This window comes from Acomys minous (assembly GCF_964271855.1).
Source record: "Acomys minous genome assembly, chromosome: 2".
NCBI classification, from domain to species: Eukaryota; Metazoa; Chordata; class Mammalia; order Rodentia; family Muridae; genus Acomys; species Acomys minous.
The window spans coordinates 18,341,149-18,357,786 of NC_140484.1; the positions used below are offsets into that span (position 1 = coordinate 18,341,149).

Genomic DNA, 16,638 nt, shown 5'->3' on the forward strand with positions numbered 1-16,638 from the left:
ACCTAAAAAGTAATATTAAAATTAAAATTAGTTACCTAATTATTTTCATCTCCAAGTTCTTTAATAACATTATTCATTATACTTTACTGAGGATTTAAATGGCCATCTATTCTTCTTGAGTGAGTTAATTAAACCCCTATAATAACACTGCATCTTTGCTGTCTGCTATATGAATTATAGCAAAGCTAAAGCTTGATAAGGGTACTAACTCTCAGTTGTTACCTCAGAAAAAGACCCAGCCAAGGAAAGCTAGTAATCCAACCCTGAAACTAAGTGTGCACTCCACAAACACTAAGTCTACCACAGACTGTAAACAGAAACAAAAGGCCCAAGTCTTTCAAGAAACCTGTTTCAGCTCCTGAGAGTTATAAAATTATATTCAAGCACCACAAATATGCAAACACGTTCAGAATAAAGAAACAGCAGGTCTATTAAATATGCTGTTATTAAGTAACTTACCGCTTTTATTTTTTTAATTAAAAAACAAAACAAAACCCACATCTCACTAAGCAGTGGTGGCATAGACCTTTGATCCAGTACTGGGGAGGCCGAGGCAGGCAGGTCTCTGAGTAGGAGGCCAGTCTGGTCTACAGAGTGAGTTCCAGGACATCCAGAGCTACTCGTTGCCACTCTGACTCGAAAACCTCTCAGATAGACAGATAGATAGATAGACAGACAGACAGACAATAAAATTTGAAAATACTCTACATACAGATAAGTTGTATCCGAAGGTAAATCATACAAAAATTCCCTTCTGACAGCCTCACCTAAAAATAACAATAAAAATCATTTCTAAAACTATGATTTCTTTGACACCCATTCAAGCACATAACTTTCCTTATCTTGTTTTGTAAATAGTAAAGGTTTATTAATGCAGCGATTTGCCACGGACTGCATAATTAAACACATGCACACACAGGTGCACATTTTAGAAGCCTGTCAACAAACCAGAGTAAAGAAAATGACATCTTACCTTAGGCCTTGGAGGACTGCTGTGACGGGACAGCAACACCAAACTGCCATCTAAAATGATATGCTCATACTATACAAAATTCTGTATTTAAAAAGAATGACATAGCTTTGTAACTATTATAAGCATCTATAAAGTGTTATTAAATTTTTTAAAAAGAGGTCAGGAAAAGAATGTTTAGTGTTTGTCTAGCATGTACCAGGCCCTGGGTTGATCCCCAGCGCCGCGCACGCGCACACACACACAGCACACACACACAGCACACAAAACTTTTTCCCCTCAGTTTTTCTGTTTGGTTTTTCTGTTTGTTTGTTTTTTGTTTGTTTGTTTGTTTTTCAAGACAGGGTCTCTCTGTGTAGCCTTGGCTGTCCTGGACTCACTTTGTAGACCAGACTGGCCTCGAACTCACAGCGATCCACTTGCCTCTGCCTTCTGAGTGCTGGGATTAAAGGCATGTGCCACCGCACCAGCTCCCCAGTTTTTCAAGACAGGGTCTCTCTGTGTAGCCCTGGCTGTCCTGGACCTCTTTGTAAACCAGACATCCTGCCTCTGCCTCCCAAGTGCTAGGATTAAAGGCCTGTGCCACCGCGCCCAGCTTAAGAAAACTAGTTTTAAAAGGAGTGTACAAAGCCAAAATGATGACACTTTGAAGATATTCTTGTGGGGAAAAAAGCTGGACACAAAAAGAGCTCCATTGTAATTCCAGCACTTGGGAGGCTGAGGCAAGAGGATTGCTTCAAGTTTGAGGCCAACCTGGACTACCTCAAAGACACAAAAATAGATGTGGGCAAACAGAAAGGCAGTTCTTGTTCTCAGATAACCCAATTATCATTGAATTATCAACTTGATGTAAATTAACTTAATATCAGCAATGATTTTTAATGGAGACAGATAAACATAATAAAGTTTAACAAATGAAATTATGTAATGGAAAAACTTTTTTTTTTTTAATTTCAGAACTGGAGCTGGGGAAATGTCTCAGTCAATACAGTACTTCCCACACAAACACAAGGCGCTGAGGTCAGGTCCTCATCACTCACATAAGCTGGTATAGGAACATGCCTGAGGAGGCAGGAGGAGGACCCTAGAACTTACTGAACAGCCAGCCTCGCCAAATCAGGGAATTCCAAGTAATTGTGTCTCAAAAGAACAGTTAAGGAGCAAATTAGGAAGACACAACTGACTGCTGCCCTCCGCACACATGCATGCAGAGGGCAGCAGTCAGTTGTGTCTTTTTTTTTTTTTAAACTAGCCCAATGTACTGCAAAGCATTCGTAACAATGGGATAATGATGCAGGCATAAAAACTCCAGGTGGGAGTGGTGCCTTTAATCCCAGTACTCAGGAGGCAGAGGCAGAGGCAGGCAGATCTCTGTGAGTTCCAGGCCAGCCTGGTCTACAAAGAGAATCCAGGATAGCCAAGGCTACACAGAGAAACCCAGTCTCAAAATACTAAAAACAAAACAAAACAAAAACCCTCCAGCAACAGGGCCAGTATGGATGTCTCAGTGAAAAAAGTACTTACTAGAAAGCATGGTGATCAGAGTTCACATGAAGGAGGGAAGAACCAACTACAGAGAGTTGTCTTCTGACACACACACACACACACACAAATGATAAAAATTCAAATGCAGTAAGGTGATATCTCAAAGGCTGTGAGGGTAAAACTGATCTTTTAAAAGAAAATATGTTCAATTCAGTCTACAAAAGATTATTAGGTCCACACAATATTCTTAACAACAAAATATCAAATGGAGCATGGATCAAGATTAACAACTAAAATCATATAAATACTCAAAACAAAATAAGTAAATTATTTTCCACAATGTAAGAAAAGGTTTTTCAATTTCAAAATAAGATTAAAATGAAACAAAAGACTAAGAAATTGGACTGCACACAAGCCTGAACCCTGACACCAAACACCGTAAGTAGCAGATAACTGACAAACTGAAGGAAATACCTGCCTAAAACCACAGAGAACTGGCAGTGGTGGCGCATGCCTTTAATTCCAGCACTTGGGAGGCAGAGGAAGGCCAATCTCTGAGTTCCAGGCCAGCCTGGTCCACAGAGTGAGTTCTAGGTCAGCCTGGGCTACACAGAGGAAACCCTGTCTCAAGCAAACAGGCATGTTTAAAGACCATACAGAAGCAGAGAAGGGCGGCTCCCTGACTGCCATGTGTTCAAGACTGCCTAGCTAGAGTGACAGACACCTTGTTATCATCCCCTTCCCCCACAGAAATCAAACCAACCAAGAGCTATACTGATCCAGTTACAAAATTTTAACAATGTATCAAAACCCTCTAAGGGAGATCATGAGGTGAAACTAACATTCCCACACATTTTGAGCTAGAACTGAAATTTGTACAGAGCCTTCAGAAAGTTGGTTGGTAATGTTTAAGAAAACTGTATGGAATTTGGTCACCTCTGGATAGTGGAATCAAAATAATTTCCCCCTTCACCCTTATCATTATTTCCTACTTGTCTTACAATAAAGATGAAAGGCTTCTGTGGACTTTTTCAATTAACCAGCTAGCTCAGAAATCAAGAGAGGCACAACATTTTTCCTCTTCAACAATAGTGCTTTCTGCAAACCCACTTGATTACTATATTTAAGTACCATATTGTTACTAATACTTTATCTTTCACTATTAAAATGACAACAGTGTAGTACTGTCTCACATAGGAATATCCTATTCGTGTGTGTACGTGTGCGTGTGCGTGTGCGTGTGTGTGTGTGTGTGTATGTGGTATGTACATGTTCATGAGTGTGCAGGTGAACATACATGTTCATAGCTGCATGTAGAAGCCAGAGATCATGTTTGGTGTCATTCTCTATCACTCTTCTGACAGGGTCTCTCACTGACCCTGAATCTCACTAATAGATAGATCTAACTGTCTCCACCTCTCCAGGGATGGGATTACAGATACAGGCCACCAGGCTGGCTTTTGTTTTGTTTTGTTTTTCGAGACAGGGTTGCTCTGTGTAGCACTGGCTGTTCTGGACTCACTTTGTAGACCAGGCTGGCCTCAAACTCAGAGATCTGCCTGCCTCTGCCTCCTGAGTGCTAGGATTAAAGGTGTGGGCCACCAAACCCGGCTCATACTGGCTTTTATGGTTTTGGTTCTGAGCCTAGCCTTTAATGGCTGAGCCATCTTTCCAGTCCCATGCTGGCTTTTTATACGGTACTGTGGAGCCAAACTCAGATCCTCACTTTACAGGACTGAGCTACTCTACCTCCAAATCCCAGAATAATATCTACATACCACACCAAGTAAATTCAATCTTGTGGGGAAAGTGGACAGAATGTACTTTTGCTTCTTTCCTCTAGATCTTACTAAGATAATACAGACGTAAGATTCAAATCCACAAAGAAAAAGAAGAGCAAAAAAGGAAGAAAAAAATAGCAACAAAATTTTAGAAGCTGGAGCACAGAAAGGTGTATACGAGATTTGCAATCTGTTTTGTTCAAAAGATTGTGTCCCTGACCAGATATTCTACATTAATATATGATGGTCAAGTACAGGAAGTCAGCATGAGAGAGGTAAAAGAACACCAGTAGATGGCCTTCCAAAGTAATTGTGCATCAAAAGTCAAAAGCACCCAATCCAGACCAAAAGCTACACAATAAGCACATTAAATAAAGACTGCTATTCTCCCACTCTTGGCTAAAGTGCCATCTTTTTAATCAGACACTACTAGAGGACATGTTCCACCCAAGCAAGAGGGTAAATGAAGAATGAGGAAGCTATACGTTCTGACACGACTGGAAATCAAACCCAGGAGGGAAGTCTACAGATTACAACGAAGGGAAATCATCCTAGGAAAAGAACTGTGCAGTAGGCCCAGAGATCCATCACTCAAATAGGAGGACAATGGAAGGCTGCAGAAAAGGAGCTTCACAATGGAAGGGAGGAGGGGTGAGGGGAGGAGGAGGAGAAGGGTAATGACCTTGAGGAAGACCACACTGAGGCCACTTAAGACATTATCGGAGAATAAAATTCAGTCTTATAATAATGAAAATGCAACACTATTTCAATTTAGCCAAATGTCAAAATGTAACTGGGAGGCTAAGAAGGGAGCACCAGTGGCTATGGCTGTTTAAGAACAAAGCTGGAGTTGTGGAGGTTGTAAGCCACTGATATGGGAACTAGGAATCTAATTTGTGTACGCTGGAAGAGAAGCAAGTGTTCTTAACTACCAAGTCATTTCTCAGGCCCCCTACTTAACTCTTTAAATTGTGTCCACAAACTGTATTGCTACTGATTAATACAAAGAAAAAATTAGAAAATTAATTCAAAGAAACAAAAACCAAACAGCAATATATACTTTGTTCTTAAATTATTTAGCATTCAAATATTTATAAATAAAATATTTTCAAATAAAGGAAACAACAACAGCAAAAAAGCCTTTGGAAATAATTCTCTTTTGTTAGGTCTTTATATTTCTAATACTAACAAAACATAAATACACAAAATATATAAGCCTTAGAAACTAGAAATAACCTAAAGCAAATAATTACCATTAGAGAAGACAGACAGGATTCAGTAATTGTAACACTAGGAGGGTTGTAGGTCTGACCTTACTTACAAATTCATTAATGATCAGGAGGCAGTGCAAATAACACATTTAATTAAATTTGCTCATTTATCTATTTTGGGAAGTACGATTAACAGCAGTGAGGGAGAGAAGTAATATAAAAAGACAGAGATGGATTAAAAACATTGGCTGAAAACCAACTAAATTGGAGAGTGGTGGAAGACTACATAAAACTACAGGCTTAAAACAACAAAAGAATGATATGAGAAGCTTATTTACCATTAATTTTTCTGCAAACTGCTAAGTAAAGTAACTGTAGTCAATATTGATGTTGCCTGGAAAATATATAGATACACACATATATCCAGGCTCAAAAAGGGATCACACTCTGGAACCAATGTGCGGTGGAGCATCCCTTACTCTAAACTGTGACTTCCATCACAGAGCGTCTGGGTTTCAGATTCAGGACTCTCACTGGACACATACTCAGCCTGGGCTGGTGATGCAGCTTGGGAAGAGCAAGTTTTCAACAGCCTCACTTTGTCTTCACTCACAGACTCGGAACAGTCTACAGTTTCCAACCTTTCCAGCCTCAAGTGGCGGCTTGTGACCCAGTTTTATCAACGGCATATAAGCAGAAGTAGTATATCTAACTTCCAGAAGTATCCTTTAAGAGAGAGAGAATGATTCCCTTCCTTTCTCCTTTCTGCTGAGTGAGATACAGGTGCAACACATACAGCTGCAGGCTCTATGACTAGAGTGACTGATTTTTATCGCTACCCTCCCACCTCAGTGCTGGAAACTACTGTTGCATTCCTGAAGTGACAGTGTAAAAAAACACATCACAACACCACAGCATGAAGGTTTTGGAATTCTTCACATTAACACAAAAGAAATTTCCACCATAAGTCTCTCTTACTTGGTTGGCTGCAACCAAACCCAATCCCAATTAAGACAAGGATAATCAATCATTTAGAACACCCTCCACCAGTTCCCTTGCAGCTTCTCTTCCTGCCCGCACCAACTTCCCAGCTACAGTTTCTCATGAAGCTCTTCAACATTCCTTAAAAAACTACATCTGATTTTTTGAGCTCCAAATTCACCTCTGGCAGCCTATCATTCCACGAGGGTAAGATACAGTTTAGCAGCAGTGTCTGGGAGGTGGTAATACATAGCTAATATTTACTGAGCTCGTAATATTTGCCAGGTATTACTCAAAATCTAGGCGCTCATCCCCTACACAATCTCATCAAGTAGAGAGCATTAGTACCAGCTCTAGTTTAAAAATGGAGAAAGCTGGAAACCCACAAAAAAACTCATTTAGGACATATAGTAATAGTCAAAAGAGATCATTCAAACCCAGGCTTCCTGAACCTACTCTCTTAACCTGTGTGCAGTCAGGAGTACCTGCAGCCAAGGCGCTAAGCCAGCCTAGAACCTTTTTCAGTGTTTTCAGCAGTCACAATAATTACTCAAATACCTTCTCCAGTAGTAAACTTCATGACTTTGCAGATTAATTTTTAGAAACTACCAAACATCACTTATAAAAACTTAGATGAATAAGATGGGTGGTCAGGCAAAATTAAAACTCCTTTAGAGTAAAGAAATATAACCATCAGCTGATGAGATTTGTTTCCTACTGCCCTTAAATCAGTTCCAAAAGAACACCACCAAGGATATGTGTTTGCTAGGATAAACTGCATGGCCTCAAAAACAGACTGCAGCACCCATTAAGATTAATGAATTTTTAAAACTACCACATAAATTATATAATTAAAACTTAACAAATTAGAAACTGAAATCATTATCTTTCTCCCAGACCAATCCTTCCCCAATGCCATTATTAATGATACAATATACTTGATATGTCAAGTCACAAATTTGTATTCTGACTCTTCAATTCTCCTAGCTCCGTTACCTTACTGCTCTCCCTTGACACCTTTTCTATGTCTACATTACCACCACTATTGAAACACTCTCTGGTCAGTTCATAAGGTGATCTCACATAGAAAACACCAAAACAACCTTCCTCAAATACTCTTACGACTCTCAACAGAAATTCTATCACCTACGGGATCACATTCAATTAGTGTTTGGATAATTTATAATTAAACACACTAGGGGCTGAAGATACATAGCTAAGTGGTAGAATGCTTGTCTAGATGCACAAGGCCCAAGGTTCGATCACCCAGCACCACAAATAAGATTAATGGCAAAAAAATTTTAAACTATTAATGGCAAATGACTACATCAGATTAAACTAAATTCTGCTGCCAGCTGAATGCACGACAAACTTAAAACAGAAACAAACTCCTTTCATGTTCAGGGCTGGGGATGTAGCAAGGTGCAGGTACAGAAGAGCACTTGCCCAGCAGCTTCAAGGCCTTGGCTTCACACCCACAACAACAACAAAAGGTTCATCTTCAGAAAGGATCAAATGCAGGAACTATGAATAGAAAGTCACCGGCCTAAAAACTGGCTGCATCTGGAAAGTTAGATTATGGGTTGACGTTGTTATTTCCTGTATATCACTTACAAAATAAGACTTGTTTTAATGTAATGTGACTCGAAGGCCAAGAGCAGAAACTGATAAAGTTAAAAAGAGAAACACTGGCCAAGTCCAGTGGCCCATGCCTGTAATCTCAGCAACCTGGGAGGCTGAAGCAGGACGGAAACTATTAGTTTGGAAGCAGTCTGGTAGGTTTCAGGCTACCTGGTGTGCAGAGAGAAGATCTCCTGCACTGTGTAGATGCATTGTCTGGCAACTTAAAAGTCTATGGCCTATAGGAAAGGGGAGAATAGAAGGTGGGACATACAGCAGGCACAAATGATTCTGGGATAGAGCCAGGCGAGGAAGATTCAGCCCGCAAGATGTGAGAATGGACATATGGTACCTAGCATTGGTAACCAGCCACATGGCGGAATATGGATACAATTAATAGGAATGGATTATTAAGTTATGAGCTAGTCAGAGACAAGCCTAGCTATACGGCCTACTATTTGTAAATACATATTTTGAGTCTCGTGAGCAGTTATTCTGGAAGGTCGGGGCAGAGAGGAAAACCCGCAGTGACACTGGTGTGATTGTGGTGTGACTGTAGTCCTACCCCCTACCTCCTTACAAAGGGGGGTTGGGCTGGGGAGAGGGTTCAGTAGATAAGAGTCTTTGCGACACAGCATGACCTGAGTTCAGATCCATCCCCAAAAACCCATGTAAAAAGACTGGGTGTGGCACTACATTGTAACCCCAGTATCAGCTTGTTAGCCAGCCAGTTAGATGAAAAATCACAAGTTTTAGGTGCAGGGAGAAATTGTCTCCAAGGAATAAGGAGGAATGTAATAAAGCAAGACACATGGCCTGTGCCTCTAGACTTCCAAGTGCTCATACTTGCACACGTGAAAGGAAACACAAAAGGGGAGAGGAAAAGAGGAAGAAAAATAAATAAAAACAGAAAACTGATTGGATATGTAGCTGAGTAGTAGATCATTTGCTTACCATGAACAAAATGGCTGGTATATATTAGTAAGTTGGGAATGCCATGGCCTGCAACGAAAACTAACTAGGGGGAAGAAACCTTTACCAGGTCAGTGGCTTCATATTAAATGCACTGCCCCCAAATCAAGCGTTTCCCAATTTTAAGGCTGTCCAAAAGCACCAGTGTACAGCTGGGAAGATCTGTTCATACAAGACAACCTCCATTCTGTTTGACTCATCTCAAACATATCCTAAGCACCTACCATACACGAAACGCTCTGCAGATCCTAAGACACAAAGATGGATGATAATATGTGGTCTGTATCTAGCAGTAAGAGTAGTTATAGAAGTAATTTATGGAAATGTTAAAGGAAGTATATAAAAATAACTACCACCAGTGGTTAATTTATGGTACAATTTTGGACTTACAAACACTTCTTTATTCTTTAAAGAAAACAGAACTTAAGTGAGGGAACTTTTGCTCAGAGAGGAAAGTATTAGGGAAACAAAATACAACACGCCCACATGAACAATATAGGCTTTGTTATATGTTGTTTACAGCTTGAGATTATAAATGTTTTGTGGTTTTATCTTTTCAAGTTGTTTGTACTATCTTAAGTTTTCTATAATAAACATGCATTAGTATTTTTAGATAAAAATATTTTTTAAAAAATAAGTTACTCAATTTAAAAAATATTATCTACACTGTAAAAGGCCAAATATGTAGTTAAAAGGGCTATAATACAAATATTTGGTGCTTCTATGTTGAACAGACAAAGCATGTTTACTATTGTGAGGTAAGAAGCACAGGAACATGTTACCTTACTTTCCTGATGTTCCTTTTCAGGCAAAATACAAATGCAAGATCTCAAGTAACAGACACAAGCAGCCTCAGTAAGCTCTCCATCTCCTGACCATTCCTTACTCACTCAGTCGTCCCTGGCCCTTTAACTAGCTGCCTCTCCGCATTTCCTAAGAGGAGGCTGTGCTAACTGTTCTGCCTGGCCTGCCTGACTCTCCTGACGGACTCTCACTCTGCCCACTGTGTGTCTTTGCCAGAGTCTTTCTTCTTCCCTATACTTACCAGCTCTATTTCAAGACATCCTTTTTTGTTTTTCCTTTCATTTTTAAAGTAGAATTAGAAGCATTATGTCCATTTTACAGTTATGAAAACAGAAACAGACTACTGGTATAAAGCTGACAGGATTTAAGTGAAGTACCTCCCTTCTTTAATTCTCTTGTGAAATCACATGGCAGAGAACTCAAAACATCCCAACCGTAAGCCAATATTAAACACACTTCAACTCCTTAAGAAGTGTATTTGTTAGTAATGAACCCTACACACCTTTTGCCCACATTTTCATGTTACATCATGAACAGGCACCATTTGATCATTCCAGAAATTCTTATCACCATATACAGCTAATATACTTGCTTGAAAACCTCACAATACTAGATACCAGAACTTGCTGACTCCAAATTGCTTCTTTTCTTCCCCCATCCCCAATATTGCTTCTTTATGAGTTTTTATGCCCAAACCTAAATTGGCCGTGTTTGGCATAAAAAAAGGAAAGAGATAAAGAGAGAGGCAACAAATATTAATAAAGTGTAGTGAATTTGAAAAATGGTCGACTACAGAAAAAGCTAACATGATATAGTGAAAAAAGCACACCGTAGACTAGGAAAAAAATGGTGTATGGCTTATTCAGAGGAGAAAACACTCTCCAAATGCAGGTCTGTTGCCACTGAACAACACCCTGTAACTTTTCTCCTATCTAATGCTCTGACAACTACATTTCTCTGTAATTCAATAAGCTCTTAGGAGTTACCCAAGCTTCATCCATCCTGCTGGGCTCATTCATGCTTCCCCGCAAGCTCAGAGCACCTGTTCTGGTGAGTAGCACACGAGGTCCTCTTACAACACATGAGTAGCCTACTCTTCATTCCTATGGGTACGTAATCTACTCTAAATATAACACAAGAGTGAAAAAATTGTTTAAATCATAGCTCAGGCAAGTGGTGGATCCTACAGGTTGCCAGTTTTATACATGATATGAGGGCTAGCTTCATACATTTATAATTTAAAAATCTGTACTTTTACTCTTGACACTACCTCATTTACTTATATCTAATGAGTTGCAAGAATGCCAAATTAAAACTATGTCAGATATCTGTGACTACTTAGTGCACGAAGCTAATGAGAACAGGTCACAGATTCAAACTCCATGTGGGCCAATTAGCTTTGCAATGTTTCAGGCTCTATGGTCACAGTCAACCACCTTAACACTGGGTAACAAAGGAACACACTGGTCATGTGAAACATTAAGAGAGTGAATATTATAATCACAATCTGTGACTGTCATAAAATGATAAAATTAAAAATATGAATAGCAGCAACTCTGTTTTCTACTGCGCTTGACTAGTATATGCCTAGCTCAAATGATATCTATCTTTCCAGGCCGGCAGGCCAATATCCTTACTTTACAGATGATGTGCAGTGAATCCAAAAGAAAAACTAAGGCTACACACGGCAGGCACGCACTGGATTCAGAACTCTGACTCCAAAGCTTGGGGTGCTTTCACAAAACAGTATGGCCTCGCCTGACTGTGCCATACAGCATAAAACAATGCATGAAATGTTCTTACTCAGCAGTTATTACTTAGCAACTACCATGGATGCATGGTAGCTAAGAATGAAATCCACCTTCCAAAGTCCTTTGAAGTAAAAGGGAGTCAAAACGCTAATGTTTGAAACAAAGGAGACAATATGCAAAGTAAAATTTAATGTACATGACTTTCTATTGTTCTAATTGTAAATATATACATATATACAATTGTGCATACATATGTACAAGTGTTCACATGTATACATGTGTATGTGTGCATGTATAGATACATATTTATAATATATATGTACAAAAAATCATGTTTAAGTATAATTAAAGGTAAGAATGAATCTGAAAAAGCAGAAAGCACAACATAAAGAAGAATTGCAGCCAGGCATGGTGGCACACACCTTTAATCCCAGCACTGAGAGGCAGAGAGGCAGGCGGATTGCTGTGAGTTCAAGGCCAGCCTGGTCTACAAAGTGAGTCTAGGACAGCCAAGGCTACACAGAGAAACCCTGTCTCGAAAAACCAAAAAGAAAAAGAAGAGAAAGAGGAAGAAGAAGAGGAGGAGGAGAAAGAGGAAGAAGAGAAAGAGGAAGAGGAGGAAGAGAAAGAGGAAGAAGAGGAAGAGGAGGAGGAGGAGGAATTATTATTATTATTATTATTATTATTATTATTATTATTATTATTATTATTATTGCTTTTGGGTCTTTCTGCTAAGATCAAGTGTTAAAAAAAAGAATAAAGGAAACATTTTCTTAGCATCCAAATGTGTGGATATCTGGCAGTCAATGAGACATCTAAAGAAAATAAAAATTCTTAACCATGAGATTTTTGCCTTGGCCAACAAATCATTTATGACTGTAAGGCTTTTTTCTCTTTGCTTTCTCTAAACTTATTCCTTACATGCACGCACGCACGCACGCACGCAAACAAGCACACAGAGCCAGGACATCAGTAGAGGGAGGTAGTCAGTCATAAAGTTTCCACCTTTAAAATATGAAGGTCACCAAGTCTCCCAGACTTCTTTGGCCTAAATGTTTGTTTTGGGTTTTTTTTGTTTGTTTCCTACAGAGTCTAACCAGGTAGCTCTGGCTGATCTAGAACTGATATGGAGACCATGCTGACCTTGAATTCAGAGAGATCCGCCTGCCTCTGCCTCCTGGGCGCTGGGATTAAAGGCCTGCACCACCATATCTAAATCAGGCTATACAAACATCCTAGCTTAAAAACTGTGCGTGTGCTGGTAGCCGCAGTGGCACACACCTTTAATCCTGGCTCTCAGGAGGTAGAGGCAGGCAGATCTCTGTGTGTTTAAGGCCAGCCTGGGCTACAGAGTGAATTTCAGGACAGCCACCGCTACATAGAGAAACCCTGTCTTGAAAAAACTGATAGATAGATAGATAGATAGATAGATAGATAGATAGACGATAGTAGATAGATAGTCGATAAAAAAACAAACAAAATCTGTATGTACTTGTATATGGAGGGAAGTAATCATGTAACAGAGACAAAAATTGTTTTATAAAATTCTCTTCTTGCCAATATCTGAGTCATAGTTAATTGTCCTGCTACAAACTACACTGCATAGTAAGAGACACTCTCAGTACAGGTTATAAAGCACCATCTAACTTCAACTAACAAGGCATAAAAGTTTTAAAATCTCTTTCAAGTATTAACTAAAGCAAATATCCAACAACCAATTCACAACAGCACTATAAAAAACCCTAAGAGTGAAGAAGAGCAATCTTTAATAAACAAACAAACAAGCCGGGTGTGGTGGTGCACACCTTTAATCCCAGCACTTGGGAGGCAGAGGCTGGAAGATTGCTGTGAGTTCGAGGCCAGCCTGGTTTACAAAGTGAGTCCAGGACAGCCAAGGCTACACAGAGAAATCCTGTGTTGAAAAACCAAAAACAACCAACCAAGCAAACAAAAGAAAACCCTTTTTAAAGACAGGCTCTCACTGTATCACCCTTCCTGGCCTGGACCTCACTACACAGACTGAGCGATCAGGCAGCGTCTGACTCCTGTGCTGGGGTTAAAGGCTGTTGCTGTTGTCAGGGCAAAGGGATAACTCAGAGCCTTATGCAATGCAATCTTATCAATGAACAATACACCTCCACCCCTGTAATGTTTACACAAAATGAAATTGTTATGAAATCAAGATCCTATAACTAAACTCCTATTTATATTTTTTCGTTGTTCTGAGTGGCAGTGGTTCTCACTAAAATAGCCAGACTGGCATCTAATTTGAGATTCTCCTGTCTTGGTCTCCCAAATGATGAAGACTAGAGGCGTGCTGACATCATGGCCAGCTAGCTCGACTGTAGTTTTGAAAGTCTGCAGAGTATGGATAATTACCCTTGCTTTACGAACAAATGGTATCTCAGAAAAATAGCTAAAATGAATATTACTTCTTGCCACTGTTTATTGCTATCAGCAACAAACATTAACTCACATGCCTTTATCATCACTAACCTCATTAAAGTCTCAACTTAGAGAATCTTCACAAACATCTTATGAGATAAATACTGTTAATGTCTTCTTAAGAGGCTAATAAACAGGTACAGAGAAGCCAGTTAAGGGGCTCAATGTCCAGGAACTGAACTCAAGCTTGCTCAACTTTATACAGTGACCTAAGATACTTTGCCTTCTACCCTTGTACTTTCTAAACCACATTTGAAGATTTTCCAATCAGTGAGTTCAAATAAACGAACATATCATTAATTGCTATAGCCTACATCCTTTTAAATTTTGCTTGCTAACTCCCTAACTCCTCTACAGGGTAGGGGGAGGGGGCAGAAGGGGGGATCGCCGGGGGACAGGATTGAACAAAGGATGTACACAACCACTCAGAATCTCAGAGCTATACAGTCAAAACCCAGACTCCAACATTAGCTATTTACATTCTAAGTACTGTGAGGAAAGGCTCTTATCAGGTACACCCCAAAAACTAAAGCTGCTATTCTATGAGTAGGACCTAAAAAACCCTACAATGGCTAGAAGCTGGTAGTGAGTTCAGCTCCACGCTTGGGGGCTCTGAGTCTTAGGAGATGCTTGTAATGTGCAGTGCTTACAAGATGAGTAGCTACAAAGCAACAGGGGCAGCTTGTTAGCTGTGTGTGGAGAGCAGTGCAGATTCTGATGGACCTCGAAATCTCCAACGCTTTCCACAATTGATTCCACTGGTGGTCAGGTGCTAACGGCACCTCTCCACTAGAAACCTTTCATAGCATTTGTTACGTTCCCCCTCAGTCTCTAAAGACACCATTCACTAACTCAAGCCCGTCTTCATAAAGACGTGAACGTGATTTTAAAATGCAACTGACCTGGACCGCACAAGGGAGGATACTACAGCTTTATCTTAAACACGCTTTACAGTCCAAAAGTTTCACACGTACATCACTTCTGCCAAAACTCATAACACTGAAAGGTAGGATACCAAAAAGACTGTCCCCCATTTTTTTCAGACAGGGAATCAGAGGTGGCGGTAACAGGACTACAAGAGATTACAGGTCTAGCAAGTGGCTGACCTCTCGGCATTCTCTAAACCCTGCGCTCTTGCCTCAGAACACAGATACTGCGGGTAAAGTTTGTAAGAAAACTTCTGATAAAGGGATTTGGAAGTTTTCCGAGGACCGCCCAAGAAGAGCAGGAAGTACACCCTACTTTATAAACGGCTCCCTGCCAGCCCATAGCCTGGGGCTCCGGGCAGCGGAGTAGACGTGCCACTGCCCGGATATCTCCCACAGCCTCGGGGTAGTCCCGGAGCCACCTCGGTGGTCCACAGCCCCGCAGCCCAGAGGGGGTCCCAAGAGACTCCGCTCGCTACCTGTTGACACACTGGAGGGAAGCAATCCCTACGAGAAGCATTAGGGCCGAGCCCCCAAGGCATGCCTGCGACCCCCGAGAAGACAGGAGAAAAACTTAGAGTGGCCCTCCCTTCCCCGGACCCTAAGAGGTCGGAAGGGCGGGAGCTTCCCAATAACCTCCGCCCCAGGCGGGGACCGGCCCCGCGCATCACGTGAGAAAAAAAAAAAAAACAAGAGCAAAATAAAAAACAGCGCTAACACACAGAGGAAAGAGGGTCCTGTGCCTGGCGGGAGGGGAGAGCGGGGGGTTGGGTGGTGGGGAGGAGAGGGCCCGACAACCAGCCCCAACTCAGGGTGAGAAAGAATCGGGGACAGAGATCGTGGTTACCGGGACGCCGTCGCTCTCCGCTTCCGCCGTCGCCACGAAGCGCAAGCTCTTCCGCTTGCCGCTGGGGTGCGCGCCAGGCATTGGCTCCGCCTATGCCGCGGGGCCTTCTGGGAGTTGTAGTCTTCGCAATGCCCAGTTCCAGCGCGGGGGGCGGGGCTGGCAAATTGAGAGGGCGGGAGGGCGTTGACGTCCCACTATCTCGTGTGTAGTCAGTCCATCCTCCATCTCTACCCTCAGCTGTAAATGCGCTCAAATCTCCTCACGTCCTACTCAATCACACCGTGTCTCTTTTCCCGTTCACAGGCGAGTTTCTTCGAGCGTAATCTGTGTTTAGCGTATCCATTTCCTTCCTTGTGAGTGCAGTGTTCTACACTGCAGCTTCTGCCCCCCGCAGAAAATGTCCTTGTTGGAGTCAGTGTCCTTGTCGCCAAACCCACTAGAGGTATTTTCAGGCTGTCTAACTTAAGCATTAGTCATTTGATGATGTTAGACATTATCATTTATTTTCTATGACAGTATCCAGGTTTGCCTTCCTCATTCCAAGCCGTTCTACTCAGTCTCTTTTTATACTTCTTTTTTCGAATCCACCTCTTACATATTGTTCTCTGCGATTCTTAGAATGAGGGAGGGGAAAAGTCCGGCCCAGCCCCCTTTTGCCTTAGCTTATCATACTCCCAACTTCTAGACGGCTTCGTCTCATTTCTGTCTTGCAGACTTGTCAAAATGGCTTGAAAGCTTTGGTGGTCTACGGGTATAGCCCAGTGACTGCCTAATAAGTGAAGTGCCCGGGTTTCGATCTCCAGCACCATAAAAGAAAAAGAAAGAAATATTTGAAAAGTACAAAC

At 41.1% G+C, this 16,638-nt stretch overlaps 1 protein-coding gene across 3 annotated transcripts in view; it reads right to left on the reverse strand.

The window, feature by feature from the left end:
• R3HCC1L (R3H domain and coiled-coil containing 1 like) overlaps nucleotides 1-15,909 on the reverse strand; it is a 74,348-nt gene extending 58,439 nt beyond the window's left edge. The window contains exons 1-2 of one of the 3 annotated variants that reach the window (XM_084772549.1): nucleotides 15,426-15,655; nucleotides 974-1,054 (exon numbers count right to left, since the gene is read on the reverse strand). The gene's annotated coding sequence lies outside the window, so the exon portion shown is untranslated. Of the gene's footprint in view, nucleotides 1-973; nucleotides 1,055-15,425; nucleotides 15,656-15,793 lie in introns of those variants that run through there. The other 2 variants (XM_084772547.1, XM_084772551.1) reach the window with 2 other exon arrangements.
• Nucleotides 15,910-16,638: the final 729 nt, after the last annotated feature.